This window comes from Nelumbo nucifera, chromosome 1, assembly GCF_055504915.1.
Source record: "Nelumbo nucifera cultivar China Antique chromosome 1, China Antique-T2T, whole genome shotgun sequence".
Lineage (NCBI taxonomy): Eukaryota > Viridiplantae > Streptophyta > Magnoliopsida > Proteales > Nelumbonaceae > Nelumbo > Nelumbo nucifera.
The window spans coordinates 113063512-113076258 of NC_142649.1; the positions used below are offsets into that span (position 1 = coordinate 113063512).

The 12747-nt window shown below is 35.5% G+C and overlaps 1 protein-coding gene across 15 annotated transcripts in view; it reads right to left on the minus strand.

The window, feature by feature from the left end:
- Window positions 1–7493: 7493 nt before the first annotated feature.
- The window catches only part of EMB3111 (Tetratricopeptide repeat (TPR)-like superfamily protein), a 37795-nt gene continuing 32541 nt past the window's right edge, over window positions 7494–12747 (minus strand). For 9 of the 15 annotated variants that reach the window (XR_016079300.1, XR_016079298.1, XR_016079283.1 and 6 more), the window contains one exon: window positions 7494–9150. The gene's annotated coding sequence lies outside the window, so the exon portion shown is untranslated. Of the gene's footprint in view, window positions 9151–12491; window position 12747 lie in introns of those variants that run through there. The other 6 variants (XR_016079301.1, XR_016079286.1, XR_016079302.1 and 3 more) reach the window with 4 other exon arrangements.

Sequence of the window (12747 nt, forward strand, 5' to 3'; positions counted from 1 at the left end):
TATGTTAAATATTTCATTATTTAAATATGCAAAATAATATGCAAAATATTTAATATTTTTTATTTAAGTTTTATTTCTTTAAAGTTATTATGTAATTTTAAATATTATGTTACACAATTATTTATTTATTTTTAATATTTTGTAATTTAAATAATTTTTTATTTATGTTTTTAAAATACTATTTAGTTATTAAATTGACTAATCCACAAAATTATGTTTTATTTATTCATTATGAATTTCATAAAAATATAAAATTATTAATAATATGAATATTATTAAACCTATTGGATTTTTTTTGTGTTTTTAATAAATATTTTAAAAGTTACTAACATAATTTCATTATAATATTTAAATAATTGTTAAATATTTTAATTGAAATTTTCTTTAGATAGGATAAATAGGAATTAGGGAGAGATGGAGATAATTTAGGAGAAAGTGGGGGATAGTTAGTTTCCTAATAAAAAGGAGGGAAAAAAAAAGAAGATAAGTCATATTAAGTGGCAACTCATAGTGCTTTTAGAAGGAATCTTGCACCCCCTCTAGAATTGCTCGATTTGGGTAATGGAGCAAAGAGAGGTCTGCTCACATGGCAAGCTCTACTTTAGTATATATATATATATATATATATATATATATAGATAGATATAGATATAGATATATAGATAGATAGCTTTGTATATTGCAAATTAAGAAATGCATCTTGTATCTTGGGAGCCAAAAGAAGAGGGCAAGAGAGTGTGTGAGAAACAAGCGAGAAGGAACTTTAGATGTTTTGGGAGCTAGGGTTGAGAAACTATGAATATTATAAATGAAAGGGAAAATTTCCGATTAGTACCCTTTACTTTGGGCCTAATGTCACTTTGGTCCCCAAATTTTCAAAATGTGTCAATTTAGTATCTACCGTTAACTAATTGTTAATTAGTCATTAAGTGGCATTTGAAAAGACACAAATGCCCTTTGAGTGTTATCTAATTTTCTTTATCAACCATCCAAACATTGGCAAAAAATGAACAGTCCAAAATCCTTGCCTTTTTTATTCAAGAAAATTGGGGTCATGTCTTATTCCAAGTTTTGTTAACATAACAACATTTTCTTTCTGCCCTACCCATGCCTTACACTTTCTTCAAGGCTTTTAAAACCAGACCGAACAAGGAACCGTTCTGGGGTCCGGTTCTTGGGCCGAATGGCCCGACTGCCCAGTTTGAACGGAAAACCCACTCTAACAAAAAAAAATTAAAAAAATGGCCAAAAACCATTGTCTGAATCGACGGTTCAACTGTCCAAGTCAACGGTTCACTAACTAAATCAAGGGTCTGGTTTGGTCTGGTTTTGAAAATACTTTTTTTAAGACAATGAAACACATGAACTGTATATTTGACCCGAACTGTGATGAATAAGTGTACTCATGTTGAAGCTTGAAGCATTTAATCACGCAATCAATCGATTCCCAAGGTACACTTGGGCACAATTACGACAGTGAACTCTTGGATTCATTGGAGATGCTGCACTTGTTTGTGCTAAATTTATGCTGCACTTATATACAATTTTCCATGTAACAAGAAGTGGGCACAATTTGGCCATGGATTCACAATGATTCAGTCGAGATGCTGCACTTGTTTGCAGTGAACTTATGCTGCATTTATGTACTCATGTTGAAAGCTGGAAACATTTAAGATGGGGTTCTATAACATGGAAAAGAAATTGGTGGATGTGAAATGGTCTATATCACATTAATGTCTAAAATTGTTCTGAACTACGAACAAAATTGTGTAAGAAAAAATTATCCACACCCACAAGGGCATTACACCTGTTGATTCCATACATCTCACATACAGTTTTTGAGACATCGTTGATCATGAATTGAAAAAAAAACATAATTTAATTTAAAAATAATTTAGAATAATAATATAAAATAATAATGAATAAAATAAAATACCAATACATAATTACTAATAAATATATTTGTCATTTATATCAATTATTAGAAGATAAACGTATATATTATGAATTTATGCAATAGTACAAAACCATTTTAATGAACAAAAAATGGTGATAAAATTAATTAATAATGGTTTAATGTTTAGAAAAATCATTTTAATATTATTATCAAAAATAAAGAATTTAAAAATGAATTTAATTATAAATGAAAAAATGTTAAAAGATTAACAAAAATGAGGGTGATTACGCCCGTGGAGTACAAGTGCATTACACCAAATCCTTCCCATAAATTGTCTACATCATGGTGTGCTCCATCTGCATTAAAATGCTGTTGCCAATAAATTAGGTATGGCTCATCCCTATCTACACTATTTTGTAGATGGGGGCGGTCCACATGAAACCAAACACCCCATTTTATTGTTGGTCCCATCCACAATATAGTAGTCAATGATTCCCACACATCCACGCAACAAGAAGTGGGCACAATAAGGACAGTGAACTCTTGGATTCAGTCGAGATGCTGCACTTGGTTGTGCTGAACTTATTGTGCACCTGCGCTCATTCCTGCCATAGATTGAATGCAAGTGCAGGATAAGTGCTCTCCAAATAAAAGTGTAATAAATCCGGATTCATTTCAAATGGCATTAAGGTAAAAGTCTAAAAGACTTAAAACTCCCCTACTGTTTATTATAAAATCTAAATACTAAGACGGTAAGACCTTCCCTGCTCTCTTTTCAAGTCGGACTTAAACCTCCTGGGAAATTATGAGAAAGAGACCTCCCCTCCCTTACTAGTCTGTCAAGATCCATTTATACATGATATCTCTTACAATTGATTTTTTTTTTTAATCTCAAATTTGCCCTCTTATGGTCCTTTTACCTTCTTGACTAGAAAAAACACTCGAAATCCTGGAAGGTCTGTTATGACAATTCTTATTTGAAAGAGGTCTGGGTTTAAGAATCATTTTCTTGCCACTCACGATCATCAGTATTAGTATTTATAGAGTGAGTCCACTGAACTAATGAATTCTCTCTGTTTTCTCTCCCAAGACCTCCGCCTATGATTCACTACTCCCTTCAATTTTAGTTCACTACAAATTGTATTAATGGGTGGACTGAACAATAAAAAACCCTTTATTTTTAATTTCAAAGTTAGAGGAAGAAACAAGATAACTCCACAGAATTCTTCTTTTATGTTCAGATCAACATTGAAACTTTCAACCTGCATTTGTTAGTGGGCATCAATCAAATCTAGCCGTGACATATGGCTTATTAAACTGCTCACTTTCTTCTTTTTTTTTTTTTAATTAAAATGTGACCTTTCAAATCGATCAACTTGATTGAATCTTCATCTGCAGAGTACTGAAACTGGAATTTTTCCGTGAATCAAGAACCCAATTGGATTCCCATTAATTTCAAAACTATATATTAGTTGTCATAAAAAATTTAATGACATCCCAGAACTTTTCTGAAAAAATTGATATCAAAAATCTTGAAAAAGCAAAACAAAAAATGGGCTGAAAGAAGGGACTAACCAGAGAGGAAATAATGAGCTCTCTCTCAAGTATACAAATAAAAGCTTTTGAAATTAAAAAGAAGGATTTTGTTTCACTTGATCATTATGTCCTTGTACAAGGCATATGATCTGGGATGATTGGCAGCACATTGATTTTTCTCTGGACTAGGCGTTGGACAAACTGAAATAAAGAGGTATTCCTTCTCAATGGAGGTCTGAAATGGTGCATCTCCTTTTTCATTTAGAATTTTCACTTTTTTTTTTTAGTACGAATGCTCATCTTTTATTTCTTAACTTGTGCTTGAGAATAAATATCCGTTGATATCCAAAACTCTCTTGTGACAGTTTTCAAAATTTAAAAATTTGAAGAATCAACAAGGACAAAAGAGATATTTTAGTTACTCTGTTAAACATAACTTTAATAGGGGAAGTCTTCCAATTTAAAATGAGAGAAGGTTTCAGTATTTAAGAGAAACCAAAGGAGATGTTGAAGTCTTTTACCCATGTCATTACTATTCTCAAACTCCACTAAGAGATAGGCCCAACAAAGCATTCTGAACGCACCCGTAAAACGAACAAACCCCTACAAAAGCTAAAAAGTTGAGGAAAGAAAGAGATGAGAGGAACGAACAAAAAAAGTAACGAGAGCTATTGTGTAATAGGCAACAGTGACGTTTAGACCTTTTTTCTCTCTCTGTAAGCAAGATTCAGTTAAAAGAAATCAAGAAACACACATCACAAAAACTGACCAATCCTCCTTCCTTACACTATCTCTTAGCCATGGTGGGATTTCTGTCTGGGAGCTGTCATTTGGAATTGAAATACTAAACATTCAGCGAGAAATCATTTTTTTTTTTTTTTTTACTCAGAAGGTAAAATATTCATTAAATCAAGGACATTACATGCATTGTAGCATTTGTTTGGTTGCTCCAATTTTCTACTATCCTATTATATTTACATGCATTGTAAGCCATTCAGCGAGAAATCTTTACAAAGTCGTCTATGGCTTTGTTTATTTTGATAGGAAAAAAAACAGAAAATTATTAATTCCTTGAGGAATAATCTCATATACCTATATGGCTAGCTGAGCACCCTTATTGGTTCATCCCAGTTAACATCTCCTTCCTCCATTGGTGTTTGTATTAAAAATGTAATGCATTCTAGATGATGATGATGTCAAAAGGCATGCTTCTGTGGTACAACCAAACTGACTTTCATATCAAATAAAAAAGACCCTAAACTCAAACTGATTAGAAATCTCTTTACCACCTTTTTCAATGTAGTGGACTATGACAAAATTATCCAACAGCTGTATTTCTTGGTTATGGTGATGGCAAATGTCACACTAACAGTTAAATATCAACTCCTTTTCATGTGAAAATTTATTTATTTTTAATAATTTCCTGGTGAGTTTTACATCTTCCTTGTGATGTCCAAGCAGAAAACTAAAAAGAATATTTAACAAAAAATTGAAAACAATAATCAGGCAAATTTTGTGGTGCATCAACTGCACGGTGCAACTAAAAATGTGTATCAGTGATAAATCGACATGTTACAATTGACATATTTAATATTGTTACAGTCTTGGCTACATCTTATAAAATGTGAATCAATGAAATACAGGTAAACTTTATGACATCTTTACTGTAATTGGTTGAAATATTGACTTAATGTTGCAAAGATTAGTGAATGCACCTGTTTATTTTTATGACTTTATATCAAATATCCAATTCCATATTTATGTAATCTAATGGATTTCAAAATCAGTAAGACCTATTTAACTATAGTTATAATGGGCCCATTCTCTAAATTGTCAATGGCATGAATTGAACGTTACAGGTTTACCCAAAAAAAAAAAAAAAAACATGAACGTTACAGTGTGCTGGGGTTTAATCTTTGAGAAAATGGGATTTTAGCTAATTAACCAATCTGGCAAGGTACAGAGCTGCCATTTCTTCCTTGAAGGTAGTTCCAAGGAGGATGAAATGTGAAAGATATGGGCTCACATTAAGGATTTAGAAATGAATGTTTGACCAAAGATGCTCACCTTTTGGCTTTTTGAGTCGGAACATTCATTCAATTATACACCTTTGCTATTACTTGGTGAAAAGAATGCCTAATGGGATTCAAAAAAGTCGTATGGGTGGAGTGCAGCGTGGAAGAAAAAGGACGGACCATAGACGTTCAGAATACAACAAAGAACCAACTAAAATAATGATGATGACATAGTGAGAGGGTGTTGAATTTATTGTCCAATAGAAGAGAAAAGACGATTAATAGAAAGGATTCAGATGGATGTGGATGAAAAAAAGGACGGCTCCGGGGTGTTTTAGACGTTCAGAAACACAATAAACCTGTACGATGACAAGAGTGCATAGACAGGGTTAAGACTCAATGAAGCATGAACTTACCCCCATCTCTTTTGTCTATTTTATGTTTTTCTTTTCTCTTTTGAGCAAATGGCAGAAAGCCAAAAATAAATTATTTTTTACTCGTATCACTTGCAAAGTGCTATCTTACACCACACCATAGATATGGACGCAGAACGCCAAAAAAAAAATTTATTTTTTAAGGTTTGTTTCTCCTTTTTTTTTATTACAGGCTGAAGATTAACCTGATAACGTGTTCATCAGTGGAATGCTCGGAAGGATGCTTGCATCCTTCATTCAAGGAGCAGAAATAAACCCCACATGCTTATCAAGTTAAGTTAGCATCTCTCTCTCTCTCCGCCCCCGCACTTCTAACCTTTAGTTGGAACTTGGAACTTAGAACCGAAAATTTAGTCCAACAAAGGTACTAACACAAATTACCGTACGGATAGGGTTACACAAATTTGATCAAACTATATTCAGATCTAGGTTATGATCTGAATAAGATCCATAGGAACTATATTAAAGCTCGTATCAATGACATTTTGCCCAGGCAATTGGCTTACCCAAAACCTTTAATGATTACATCAACCCCCAATTCAACTAGAATGTGACATTGGATTGGGTTGGACTCGGGTCAAGTTCAACCTGACCCACTTTCTTCAGTTTCTTATTTGCTTTTCTATTTTTTTAACAAAATGTAATTATATTTATTTCTCAGACTTGGGCTATTGGATATTTGGATCAACTTCTACGTTCGTGCATATACGAGGACTAAGGTTACAATCCCTGGGAACCAAAAACTTTTTGGCTCAACATAGAGTTGGTTGTGCATATACAATGCATAATTGGCATACATATGATACATACAGACATGTGAGCTTTGAGTTGGCTTACATTGCCTGAATCCTCAACCCTGACCCAACCCACAGTTCCATCAGATTCATAGTTTTCAAACCAGAGTACCTGACCCTAACATTACCTTCAAACCAACTCAACCCAACCCTACAACCCAACCCAATTTTGTAGGGTTGGGTTCAGGCTAATCTGACCCAAGTTGCACTCCTACATGCATTACTTTCTGAAACCAGATTTGGAGTTTTTTGACTAGCACAGAACAATCTGTTTCGTGGTGGTCATATATGTTAATAGGGATTGCTCTAGATTTGCAGCCCCATTACCTAGGGCTGTCAATTGGACTGGATTTGGTCCAATCCAGTCCAGTCCAACATTGGTCCTTACAAATGGACTGGATCAAATCCAGTCCAAACCCATACAAACCGGACCCAGTCCAGTCCAATTGAAATGCAAATGGACCGGATTGGACCCAATCCGGTCCAAATTAAATGTTTTCCTCAGAAAATGTTTTCCCTAGAAATATTTTGGTTGCAACTAAAATAATGAAGGGAAACAAAATGTTTTCCTCAGAAAATAAACAAAATGGTTTCCATCTCCATCTGCAATCAAACACCAAAAAAATAATCATTTCCTAAAGAAATTGTTCATATCAAGAGGACCACATCCCGGTGCAACACTTGGTGGGCTCCACCAACTTAATATCTAGTCAATTGACTAGATGTTAAGCCAACTGTTTCTGCATTCTGTAAAAGGATGCTGTAGACAGTTTGACCATCTGAATCATTCTGCAATACTCCAAATATCCTAAAGAAGTTTGTTATCGGCATCAACAACTCATCAATAATCCAAAATAGAAACAAGTACAGAAGAATTGTGCTGCACTCTGTCGCATGCTTAGCACTATGTATTACAGAAGAAACAAATACAGATGAAAGTCTGTTTACTGAGCATAAAGAGACTGATCCAAGGAGTACTCATCAACACTATGGCCATTTCTGGCTAAAGCAATCTTGGTGACTAGGCTATACAGTGGAATTCATGGAGTGGAACTCAATCAGTGAGGCACCAAATTTACAATGTCCAAACTTTTGAAATAATATATGTTATTTTAAGAAAATAACATATCTATTGAAGGATAACAGGTATACATGATTTGAAGTACACAAAGTATTAAAAAATGTAAAATATTCATCCTCAAAAATAATGGAGGGATAGAAATTATAGGACTGGATCTCTGATATCATTTAGAAAAGTAGCAAGTCTCCAAGGACAGGATCCTGCTCTCCATGCCCATTTGACGGCATTTGCTGAATCTCCAAGAACTAAGATTGAAGGACATCTCATTCTTTTAGCAATTCTTGAGCCACTAAGAGGACCCAAACTTCAGCTTTAGTGGCATCATCCACAATAGGCCGCCCACCAAAGTATCAGAAAAAATCTGCCTTCCAAATCTGGAAATTCCCTTCCAACCCCAGGCAAGACCACAATTTCCTTCAGAGCTGCCATTGAAAAAGAAGATGATCTGCCCTCCCAGAACAGGCATCAGAAGTGAAGCATCACAAAGAGTTATCCCCTTCAAGATCAAAGATTTTAGATTCAAGATACGGAGTTCATTTCAAAGTGACTTCTGCAGAGTGATTCCTTTAAAATCTCAACCCAAACAGGTTATATATGTAAGCATGACATTCTTCTATTTCTCATACAGCTTCAGAGGATTTTTGGACCATTGCTTATTTGCAGATGAGCACACAATGGAGATCAATGCAATCAAGATTACCCAGCTTCAGAGGTACTATGTACCATTTCTTCTGGAGAGCTTTTCTTTTATTCTTGTTCTTGCAAAGGGGTAATGGGTACATGTGTATATACAAGGGGAAGTTGGGAGAGCATGGTTTTTAAATGTATTCACTCCAAATATGATCATCACCAAAGACAGGTTCTGACAGTAAGAAAATAATAAAGATGGTTTAAAATACAAATGCAAACTCGAATCTCTACAACTTCGTTTATTCATCAAAAAAAAATACAAATGCAAACAAAAGTGAACCTCTCATTATACAGTTAACAGTTAACATAACACTGGGGTATGTATGTAATAAAGACTTAAGAGGACAAAAGGCACAACTCTGAAATAGGTCCTAATGATTTCCACTAGGAGATTACTCTTGGGATACAAATCATACAATGACACAAGTATATAAACAAAGTTGGGAGAAAACATGAATATGTAAACCATTGAATTGAAAGATAACATGAGGTAAAATAAAGAATCACCTTTTTCTACAGAAACACGAACCATTGGGTTGAAATCTCTTAAAGAATCACAACAAAGTTCAGCAAGAGAGTTTCCATTAAATGCATTTTCATCAAGAGGAATTAAGAAGTTTGCAGAAAGTAGTTCTTCTGTGACCAGACGATCATCCATCAGGGTCAAACTACCAATCCCTGCTAGAACAATGTTCTTGCAGAACTGCAGCAAAAAACAAAGGCCATGATAACCATATGATATATGCTGTTCTGAGAGAAATTAGCAGAAAGAACTAGTAATCTATGTAAAACTTTTGAAATAGAAATGGTTCAATATCAAGGCCCATAACAAGATGTTAATCTGAAAATATGAATTGCTATTCATTAGTCAAAATCACCATATGGACCCAAACAAAAAGTTTAATAAAAATAAGAAAAATTTATTTTGATACAAGGCTAACTTTCTTATTAGGGACCATTACTTGGCCACAAAGCTAACTTTTCTTATTAGGGACCATATCGTATTGTAAATCATAAAGAAAGTTGTACTTAAAAAATAGAATTTACCCTATCTTTTGTTAGACAGTTTTGTATGCCCTTAGCTTCAATCAGAATGATGTACTTTATGAGTTTATTGTAAATGAACAAAGATACATATTTGATTCATGTTCCCTTGGTATGTTTCTGTGTAATACCCTTAAACTGGACACTTAATGAGACTCGTGTTAGTTTAGAATGTTCATAGCCAGTGGGTCGGTCTGGGGAGACCTATCCTGACAAGGCTGACACTGTAGTGCCACCAAGTCGGTTGGGGTGGCTTGTCTCAGCTGCCAGGGTGAGACCCTAGGCACATACAGTGTAGGATTAATTGAATCTTTGAACTGGACCAGATTTCTAGTATTGCCCTGGACCTTGGAGATTGATGGGCAAAATTGGAAAGTTACACCCGACCCCTAGACTCGATTATGATACTACACTAGGTGTCGGATTGGGCTGTCTTTGATGTACCAATCAGTGAGATCCTTAGAGGGGGTCAAAACCTGGGTATGTTGGGACAGTCCGAGAATTCATCTGAGTGGGTGATCATAGTGACAGGATCAGCCCCTTTGTCGGACAAAGGTAATGATCGGGGATGCACTCTCACTGATGGAAACCAAGACTGTCGGCAGCCGATTTCAACCGTTGAGATTTGTTTTGCAAAATATATTTTATAAGATATAAAAGTATATATGTATGGTTTCTAAATTATTTGCAAGAAGGTTTTAATTCCCGGGATCCATATAAGTGGAGAGTGCAACACTGTTCCTTGCAGCCGAGGGAGAGGTCCTCTCTTGTCGGGCAGTGTATGATCATTATGGGCTGAGAGGTTAAGTGTAAGACCATTGAGGATAATACCTGATGGGCTAATCTTGCATCTGCCCACAGTCCCTGGGTGTTACAAGGTGGCTTGGCCCAGGGACCACTTAGTGTAAGTGTTGGGCCCATAGAGCCCATTTGATGGGTTTCAGGGGGTGCACTGTCATTAACAGTGTATTCGGCCAGGCCTTGTAACAAAGGCTGGGCCGAACCCATGTAGCTGATGTGTAGATCAATGCTTGGGTCCCACGCCATACAAGGAAGCCCAACTGGGCAGCAATTTGGAAGCCTTTTGAGTACATAACCTTAAATGGGCCTTAAGCCCATTTTGAACTGGGCTGATTTGATCAGTCATTTAAAGGGGGCGAATTCTAAAGAGGGTCAGCTGAAAGGATTGGGCTTAGACCCTATCCACTCAGAGAGTCCAAGATCTAAATGGGATTTAGATCTGGAAACCTCCTAATTAGATTAGGAGACAGTTGATCTTATCTGCAGATAAGATAAGGGTTATCCCTTATCACTAAGGGACTTCTAACCCAAATATGATTTGGATTAGCAGCTCCTAATCTGATTAGGAGCTGATCCCTTTTGAGATTATAAAAGGGGAAGGGGGCGGCAGCCTACTACACAACAACATCCATAGCATTCTTCTCTTTGAAGAAAGAGAGATTGAGAGATTTCCTGCATACTGCGAATTCTCTCCTGCCGCCACCTTCCTGCTTTTGCCATTCCTTCAGTTCGATCTCCAGTTCTTGGGAGCAATCAAGATTGGATCTTGATTTCAATCTTTTGTGAAAAGATTGGTTGGAGCTGTACTCAAGTCGTCCAGTTGATCCTTACGAAGGATCAAGTTCTTTTGAAGAACGTTGCTGATTCTGCTCCACCCTGCACTGCGCCATCTTCAGTGGGAGCAGATTTTGGATCCTTCCTTGGGCGTGAACACATCCATTGGGAGATAGTATTTCTCCGTATCAGGTATAATCCTCTCCCACTCCTTTTGGTTCAGATCTGGTTCAGTTTATGGTTCAAGATTGATCCTTGAAAATATGATTTTCTAAATGGGGAATACGATTCCCAGTTGAAGGGAGAGATAAAATTTTTGAAATTCGCCCCTTATTCCGCAATCTTTGGGCGTCCATAGGATGGATCTCTCATCCCTTCATCTTTACTACTAAAAAATGAAAAAAATAGATAATACTAAAAAAATTAAATCTATAAAGTGATTTTACCCTATCTTTAATTCATTTCTACCATATATGTACTTAAAAAATAGAATTTAGAACATGTATACAAGAAGCCTAAAATGATAAAATTAAGTTTGACTTGAAAGTGAAAAAATCCACATACAATAGCTCTTTAATCTACACATGCTGGAAAATAAACTGTTAGATTTTCATTTGTATAATTATCCAATCCTAAAGAAACAAGTTGGGCTTGGACAAGGTAAATAAATGAAAGACAAAACGATGTGATGGAAGTTTAACTGTTAGATTTTCTCCTAGTTGCAGAAGGAATTGGGTAAAATTATAGTGAATCAGCTGAGATGGACTCAAATGTTACTATGATTTGCTCTAACTGATGAAACTGTACCAAGTGAAATCAGGTAATTCTAAGTTTTACAATGAAACTGGCAGTCCAGATTGTTGGAGGCACTTTAATACCCACCGCATTTACTCGGAAAGGCCTGCTGGCAATATAATTTGACTCCAAACATTCTGAGTGAACAAGGAAAAGCCCCCTGGCGAATGACCCAACCTATAAGAAATTTGAGTATCTAACCTACATGCCATGCATATTCCCTCCTTTTTTCAGCAACCAAATCATATAGAGTTAAAATATGAGGTGCATCCCCTATTTTCTGGACTTGAAACAGGGGAATACAGTGCCAAGAACCAACAAGCAAATCAATGGCTATGAAGGGAAAAGATCAACCTAAGCCTATTTCCCCCAAAACAAATTATTCTACTTGGCCTCTTCCAAAACTACCAGGTAAAGCAATGGCTGATCTTGAGATCTCTCTGAACCAGCTGTTCAGGCTATATGTTGTGATTTCTTAAAGCAGATGTTTATGTGAAGAAAAAAGCAAAGCATAGACAAAACAATTCTGAATCTTGGGAATGTTAGTAAGTGACAGGTTTGAAGTTGTACTATGAGTGACAGGGTTGAAGTTGCAAGAGATGATTAAAGGGCTCATAGTTTAATGAGTACCTAAGGTTAAAATTGAACCAGGTGAACATCCAAGGCTTTGGCCCAAAATAATAAAACAATCAGTATACACAAGCAACTCACTATCCTGAATCAAATGAAATATACATTGTCAAAACAAGCAAGAATATAATTCAAAAACATAATATCAGCTCATATTAAAGTAAAGAACCTAACTGTCCAATTTAATTGGGACCTCTATATTTTGTTGGGTATAAAAATGTCAAATATTTATAGGGATTAAAACCGAGCTCAAAGA